General features: G+C 36.9%; 1 long non-coding RNA gene across 1 annotated transcript; it reads right to left on the bottom strand.

The window, feature by feature from the left end:
• Positions 1-250: 250 nt before the first annotated feature.
• Positions 251-4,474, bottom strand: LOC109249565 (uncharacterized). Its single transcript, XR_002072634.2, has 3 exons — positions 3,852-4,474; positions 2,909-2,992; positions 251-2,336 (listed from the first exon to the last, which is right to left on the bottom strand). It is a non-coding gene; the product is annotated as an uncharacterized LOC109249565 (long non-coding RNA).
• Positions 4,475-8,850: the final 4,376 nt, after the last annotated feature.

Below are 8,850 nucleotides of genomic sequence, written 5' to 3'. Positions count from 1 at the left end.
TAGCGCTGTCATGGAGGAACTGCAAACTGATTTATAGTGGCGGCTTTTGAGTGTCTTTGACATGTGGCAGAGAGGGAGTCTGTGGGCACCTGGGTAGCTCAGTCTGTTGAGCATCCAACATCGGCTCATGTCATGATCTCCAGGTTTGTGAATTTGAGCCACGCATCGGGCTCTGTGATGACAGCTCAGAGCCTGGAGTCTGCTTCTGATTCTGTCTCCCTCTCCCTCTCTTCCCCTCCCCTGCTCGTGCTCTGTCTCTGTCTCTCAAAAATAAATAAACCTTAAAAAATTTTTTTTTAAAAGAAAGAAAGTGAGTCTGTAAACTAACAAGAGATAGGTCAAAAGGGGTTGAGTATGTCGTAATATACCTTTGTCTTTTTCCAATAAGTCCTGATTTCCAAACTGGGCTACTCCCAGGGCACATACAATAGGCAAAAGGAACAAGTGCTACTTGAAGCAACAGGATAAACACATATCTTATCTACTGAAGTGTTATTTTATTTGAAGAAGGAAAAAAAAAGTAACACTAAAAAGAAATGAGCTATCAAACCATGACAAGACGTAAAGGAAACTTAAATGAATATTACTAAGTGAAAGAAGCCAACCTCAAAAGGCTACATATTGTAGGATTCCAACTAGATGACACTCTGGAAAAGGAAAAACTATGGAGAAAGTAAAAAGACCCATGGTTGCCAGGGTGAGGAAGGAGGTAGGGATGAATAGCAGAGCACAGAGGATTTTTAGGGCAGTGAAACTCTTCTGTATCATACTATAATGGTGGATATAGGTCATTACATATTTGCCAAAGCCTATAGAATATACAACACCAGAAGTGAACCCTAAACTATGGACTTTGGGTGATGATGATATGTCAATGCAGCTCCACGAATAACAACAAGCGTACCACTCTTGTGGGGCCATTGATAATGGAGGAGGCTATACAGGTGTGGAATAAATACATGGGAAATCTCTCTACCTTCTACTCAATTTTGCTGTGAATCTAAAACAGCTATAAAAATAAAATCTATTTGTAAAAAAAAAGGTAAATACATTATAAGATAGATGGCAAAGTTGCTTGGATTTTAAAAATGGAACCTTAGACAAGTGGAATATTGGCCTTCTGTAGGCTGCTTTGGACTATATCCCTTGATCCTGAGTAAATAGTATACTTTTCTTTCCATTTGGGGTAACTTAATGGGGAAATTGGATGATTCTGTTAGCTGGCAAAGAATTACTGAAGGATCTTAGGCAGGGTAAGAACTTGATGCTCTCAAAAGATACCTCTGTCAAGAATATGGAAGAAATTGTTAATAAAGGAAAGGTGGTAAATGTTTGAATTAATCCAACAGATATTAAAGATGCTTCAAAGCCTTAATAATTAAGCATTTTAAAAACTAGAACAAGAATAAAGAAACAATCCATTTCTGAGAGTAGTTGTTCCAGAAATAGATGCTGATATATACCTAAAAACCCAATACAGAACTAAGAAGGTGTTACCAAGCAATGGCTGAAGGAGAGGATTTAGGGCATGTCAGGGGAAAATGGACTCTTTAGAAAAAAGGTAACTCCTAGCCTCACCTTGCATTATATGCTCAAGTAAATTCCAGATAGGTGGGATAAACATAAAAATGAAATCATAAGACACTTGAAGGGAAAGGGATTTCTAAATATGAAAGCCTTAGGACTCACCAGGGAAAAATAATGAATGGATGTATCTAAGCAAGTACTGAATCTTTGTGTAACACAATAAAAATTTTAAAACAAACCTCCAATACTCCTGGATAGCATCCATCACGTACCAGCTATTTGCCAAACACCATGCTTGGAGCTTTGTCTTAATTACTTATCCTTAATCCTCACAAAAACCACCAACGGCTCTGTATTACTACCTCCAAACCGAGACTATAAGAGATTATATCAGTAGTTTGCAATTCTGGAGGCACTCTGAATTATATAGAGGGCTTTACAAAACCCCATGTGCAGGCTCCGTCCAAGCACAATGTAATTAGAATCCTGAGTGGCAACTGGACATTCAGTGCTTTGCCCAAATTTACCCAGCAAACACAGAGCAGAGGTCTTACTGCCTCTTAAACGTCTGAATGTTTTCTACACTGCCTAGAAGGATTTCTTTAAAATATAAACAGCTGCTTAGTTCTCAAAGTTTGTAAAACCTAAATGAAGGTTTAATTTAAAGCAGGAAAAAATTTATATATGAAGATATATTTGTTGACCCATCTGCAACATAGACTTCATAACTGTGTTCTGGGGTATTGGTTAAAAAAAAACCCATAGGGTTGGAATGGTCGATGCCCCGAGAGCTCCTTCAAAGCTGTGTGCTAAAGGAAAGAAGAGAAAGTGTAGGATGATTGGGGAAGGACAGCATTTTGATGGTCTAATAATTCTGAAACGATTGGCAATGCATACACAATGTGTAAGATGTCTGCATGCACCTACTTTCTTTGGCTTATTATTGCCATTGTAACTTCTCCATCAAGCGAGACATGACAATGTGCATGAACAATTTCATTGCATCATTTTTAACAGAACAGGTTTTGAAAACAAATTACCTAATATAGTCCCCAAGTACACCCTTTATAGCTCTGTAATTTTAACTTAGTTACTTAACTTCCTTATGACTCAGTTTTCCCAACTATAAAATAATAATAATAATAATAATCATAGTGTCATCTTAAAGCTGCATAACAAATAACATGAAATATGATCTTTCTAAAGATCTTCTTAAGATCTTTTATGGTTTTTCTGCGTAGGAATGCAGGAGCAGCTTGGGTTGGCATTTCCAGCTCAGGGTTTCTCTAAGCTAGGGCTGCAGTCATCCGAAGGCTCGATTAGGACTAGAGGATCCACTTCGAAGGTGGTTTGCTCACATGCGTGACAAAATGGTGCTTACCCTTGGCAGGAAGTTTTGGTTTCGGTCCCCAGAGTCCTCTTTACTGGACTGCTTGAGAATCCATATGGCACACCATCTCACTTCCTTCAAGGAAAGTCACCCAAGAGACCAAATGAAACTTGCAATGCATTTTATGACTTAGACTTGAGGTCATACACCATCACTACTGCTGTATTTCATTGGTCATAAAGATCAACCCCGATTCCATGTGGGAGGAGACTACACCCTGGTACCAGGGAGCAAGGATCACTTGGAACCATTTTGGAGGTAGCTACTAAAAGTAACTAGTTTATAGGCTCATTGCAAAAATACACACACACACACACACACACACACACACACATTTATTACAGAGCTTAGACCAGTAACTTAGAACACACTTAGAACTTAGGCCAAGGAATAATATATTGTATGTGTGCATATACATACGTTGCCTTTAGAACAGAGCTTAGACCATAGTTAATATTATATAAGTGAATCAGAAGTTCTGAGGGGCGTCCAGGCAGTAGTATTAGTAGCTTAAAACTCACCTCGGGTGGTTCTAATACGCAGCTAGTTTTGAGTTTCATGATCGTATTCCAATAATTCGCTTCATTATGATAATCAAAACTGAAGCCCCAGCCGAGAGGCATTCTACTACAGCTGCACCGCGGAATCATCTGGAGAGCTTTAACAAATCTAGATATCCAAACTGCATAGTGGTCCACTTATACCAGAATCTCTGGGGCATGGGACCCAGGCATCAGCATTTTTTAAGCTCCCTAGGCCATTCCAACGCACCGTCAAGTATGGAGACGATGGAGACCCATGACTCCAATTATTTAACTTAGATGATTATATTCCAGTCTCCCCGTTTACTCTCCAAGCTGAGCTCTAACTCGGCATTTAAATCCTGGAGACCTAATTTCACTTGTTGAAAACAAAGAGAAGACCTTTGACTCACCCTAACGTGCTGAAGATGGGTGGGAATGCACAGCATGGCGCCAGTTGTTCTCTGTCTGTAACTCTGTGCGTCTGGAGGATTTGAGCCTCCAGCATGTCAGCCAGGCTCCTTTGGCCAGAATTCGCCTTCACTCGAGTAGAAACCTCCCAGGCATGTGATTGCCGGGCCAGGAAAATGTCACCCATTGCCAGAGAAAAACCAGCCTTCCACAAAATTAGAGTGAATGGCACATGAAACCAATTAAGCCAAAGTGGTTGGAGACGCATCAGAAGCATCGTGAGATGGCCATTCTGGAAACAATGCCTACAAGATGCACCTGGTAATGTTTATAGGCGCTGTTCAGGCACAGAACACGCCTCAAATTCAAGAACACGGAGCTGCCTATTTTCTGCTCTCCGAGTCTGCTTTTGTAAACGAGCGCTAGCATGGCGTAGAAAGCAATCAATTACCAGTTGGGGAAGACAAGTGTTAGAGTGCAAATGGCAGCTCTCTTTGGGCCAGAAGAACACCAGGTGAATGGCAATTTCTAGTGAATGATGCCATCAAACTAGACACAGAACTTGCATTCTGGAAAAATCAACCCTTTGTGCAAATATTTGGGATTGAGGGAAGCTCTTAACAAACTTTGCCCATAGCTCTCTCCCCACATTTAAACCTATGTTTGTTTTAAGTAAAGCTTAATCCTTGTGTTTCTGATTCCTTTACACATAACTCATCAGAGTCTTTAGTTTGAAAAAAAAAAATCAAACAACTTCTTAATGTCCTACATGACTTTGCTTTTTGGCCTTTTAAAGCATTTTCCCCTTCTTTGACAAGGGGCTCAAATAGCATGTTTGCAAATTTAGAGCCCACTCAACTGTTGTGAATGCAGAATTTTGCCACTGTTCGGGATTTGAATTTCTCCACATTTGCCAAAAATGTGACTTCCTGTTTGTTTTTCATATCCAAATCCCCTTTTAAAATTAAGTTTGAGACTCTCAATGAACTCTCAATACAGTGGATTTGCCCGACTGTAGATTCTTTTTCTCTCCCTAGTGTGGAGCATATTGATGCATTCATATTACAATCTTTCTGACCCTTGGGAACAATTTTTATTTGTGTTGCCTAGTAATATAAGAAAAATATTTTAACTTTTGATAGAACTTCTTATCAAGGATCTTAAAGCTGGCTTTCAAACAGCTTGTAAACATGGGCACAGAGCTATGACAACATTAGTCTCCAAATACCCCCATGATGAATGCAGCTCTTGATTTGGAGTAATGAGAAAATGAGAAGTAAGAATATAAAAGAAGGACTGTATGGATGGAAAGGAAGCTAAATGGACCATTTGGACCCCAATAACTATTTTCTCATACATCACCTAAGAAAACTAGTTATTTCTGTTTTTAAATTCTTAAGAAACTACTAGGTATTTACCCAAAGAAAATGAAAACCCTAATTTGAAAATATATATGCATATTTATGTTTATTGTAGTATTATTTACAATAACCAAGATATGAAAGCAACCCAAATGCCCACTATATATAATGGATATTATATATATATATATGCATATATATATATATATAATGGACACTATATATATATATATATATATATATATATAATGGACATTATATATATATATATGTAATGGAATATTACTTAGTCAATAAAGAATGAAAGCTTGCCATTTATGACAACATGAATGGACTTAGAAGGTATTATGCCTAATGAAATAAGTCAGAGAAAGACAAATACCATATGATTTCACTTATATGTGGAATCTAAGAAATAAAACAAATGAACAAGCAAACACAAAAACCAGACTCGTAAATACAGAGAACAAATTCGTGGTTGCCAGGGTGGAGAGGAGTGGAGGTGATGAGCGAGGTAGATAAAGGGGATTAAGAGATATAGACTTCTAGTTATAAAATAAGTAAGACACTGAATGAAAAAGACAGCATAGGGAATACAGTCAGTAATATTGTAATAATTCTTTATGATGGCAGCTAGTGACTACATTTGTGGAGAGCATTGAGTAATGTATAGAGCTATAGGGTCAGTATGTTGTATACCTGAAAACTCATATAACATTATATGTCAATTATATTTCAATAAGAAGAAGAAAGAAAGAAAGAAAGAAAGAAAGAAAGAAAGAAAGAAAGAAAGAAAGAAAGAAAGAAAGAAGGAAGGAAGGAAGGGAGGGAGAGGAGGAGGGAAGAGGAGGGAAGGGAAGGGATGGGAGGGAAGGAAGGAGGGAGGGAGGGAGAAAGAGAGGGAGGAAAGAAAGAAGCAAGCCTAGGTAAGTGTCTCTGTTTCATAACCTGTTTCGTAGAATGAGAGGAAATGAGAACTGACCATGTTAATCAGATTAAGCCAAAGTTGGGTTCAAATAATGCAGATCACCTAATAAAAAAGAAATAAATGTTAGTCAGCTACTCAGACATATTTATATCTGCATAATACTGTATGCTCTGTGATTTGGAATATCTTTCTTTTTCTTTATTACAATTTTAAATTGTACATGCTTGGTTCAGGCAATCAGAAACAGGGAAGAAATAAAGCTCAAGAAAATTGTAATCAACTATTGCAAAGAAACTGAGATAAATATTGTTTTCATAGATGCTGTAAACTGATATCTAATTTAACCCCCAGGTGAGTTAGTTGGTCAACTCCATCTTTTATGGTGACTGTTACTTGGTAACGTGGAACATTTGTACAGGAAATGAAAGTCATAGTTCTTGCCCTTGAGGAACTTACAATTAGAAGAGTTTATAAAATTTCATTATCAAATATCAAGTGCAAAAATAAAGGATTAAGCTACAGCAATGAAGATGTTCAAGCAACTCAGTCCTTGGGGAGGTGAGGAGGACAGAATATCAACAGAGACACTTGAGTGACCAGATCTAGGAGACGTACCACGCTTTGACTGCCAGGACACCCACAGTAAGCATGGTTTTCCACCCAATAAAAATTCATTTTTGAAAAAAACAATCATCTAAGTCATTCTATTTTATACACATGGTCTCAAGTTTGATATTTAAAGAGAGGATAGACAAAATTGAATATTGCAGTGGAGAAGAACATACCTTAATAATTACTATTGGCAGTTTGAGTCTATTTTCTGTAACAAGGTCATATCCACTGTATCTGTTTAATATAACCAACTGGGCCAAAGCATGTGTTATTATAGTAATCAATTTTTAAGTGAATATCATGAAGACCATTCTTCAAACTGGTTATATTTTTGATTTAATGTATAGGCACATTTTCTTATTTTATTTTATTATATTTTGAGTGTGCAGACATTTTATCTCAGGGCTGGACCCTTAAAATGCCAGTGGTTAATGTAAACTGCACTTGCCTCTTGAAGATTATACCACCTTTTTTTATTAACCAGGAAAAAAAATTAGACATTTTCGAGGGAAGCTTTGAATTTGTTTTCTTTGGGTGGCTAACCTTCATTCAGTAATTCAGTTTGTCTCTCAGTCTCTTTCTTTCTTTTTTCTTTCTCTTTCCTTCTTTCTTTCTTTCTTTCTTTCTTTCTTTCTTTCTTTCCTGCTTTCTTTCTTTCCTGCTTTCTTACTTTCTTCTTTCTTTCCTTCTTTCTTTTCTTCTTTCTTACTTTCTTTCTCTCATTTTTTCTTTCTTTCCTTCTTTCTTACCTTCTTTCTTTCTTTCTTTCCTTTCTTTCATTTTCTTTCTTTCCTTCTTTCTTACCTTCTTTCTTTCTTTCCTTCTTTCTTTCTTTCATTTTCTTTCTTTTCTTTCTTTCATTGTCTTTCTTTCTTTCCTTTTCTTACCTTCTTTCTTTCTTTCCTTCTTTCTTACTTTCTTTCTTTCTTTCTTTCTTTTCTTTCTTTCATTTTCTTTCTTTCCTTCTTTCTTACCTTCTTTCTTTCTTTCTTTCTTTCTTTCTTTCTTTCATTTTCTTTCTTTTCTTTCTTTCATTTTTTCTTTCTTTCCTTCTTTCTTACCTTCTTTCTTTCTTTCCTTCTTTCTTACTTTCTTTCTTTCTTTCTTTCATTTTCTTTCTTTTCTTTTTTTCATTTTCTTTCTTTCATTTTCTTTCTTTCTTTTCTTTTTTCATTTTCTTTCTTTCTTTTCTTTCTTTTCTTTCTTTCATTTTCTTTCTTTCTTTCCTCTTTCTTTCTTTTTTCTTTCTTTCATTTTCTTTCTTTCCTTCTTTCTTACCTTCTTTCTTTCTTTCTTTCTTTCTTTCTTTTTCTTTCTTTCTTTTCTTTCTTTCATTTTCCTTCTTTCTTTCCTTCTTTCTTACCTTCTTTCTTTCCTTCTTTCTTTCCTTTTTCTTTCTTTCTTTCTGTCTTTTGCAAAGTAGAGCTATCATTACTTCCCAGAAAAGAAGTGAGGGAATGAGTCAAGGGTGAATGCTTGAAAAGGACATCTGGACTCCATAGTTATAAAAACCATCATTCCTGGGTTTCTGAGAAAATAGCAGAGTAGTAAGCATGAGGCATCTGATTCCCTACCTAGACAAAAATTGTACTGGTAGAGTCTGCCTGAGTAACTATTTTGGACCTCTGGAGTCTATTGAAGGGTTGCAACTTTCAGGGGGAAGACTTGGATGCTACATGTGGTTAATTATGATCAATTTTAGCTCTTAGCTCAGTAGCTTCTACCCCTCCCCCCACTTCTAGCTCCATGTTAGGCAGTTGTATGTGCAATCCCAGCAGCAGCTAACATGCAGCTTGTAGGAGCCAGGGGGGGTATACTAATCAGGGTTATGCAGAAAAAAAAGAACTAATAGGCCGTTATCATCAAATTTTCGGACAACAAAGAGAGACAAACGACAGCAGGAAGAAAAAAGTGATTTGCTCCCTACAAGCGATCCTCAATAAGACCGTCAGCAGATTTCTCAACAGAAACTTGGGAGGCCAGAAGGAAGTGAGCAGATATATTCAAAGTGCTAAAAGGAAAAACAAACAGACAAAAATCTCTCAACCAAGAATCCTGTACTTGGCAAAAGTGTCCTTCAAAAATGAAGACAGGGGTGCC

The sequence above is a fragment of the Panthera pardus genome, unplaced genomic scaffold (assembly GCF_024362965.1).
Source record: "Panthera pardus isolate Hobbes unplaced genomic scaffold, ASM2436296v1 HiC_scaffold_17, whole genome shotgun sequence".
Lineage (NCBI taxonomy): Eukaryota > Metazoa > Chordata > Mammalia > Carnivora > Felidae > Panthera > Panthera pardus.
Note: the sequence above shows the minus strand (reverse complement) of the source record. Positions and strands in the feature narration are given on the sequence as shown.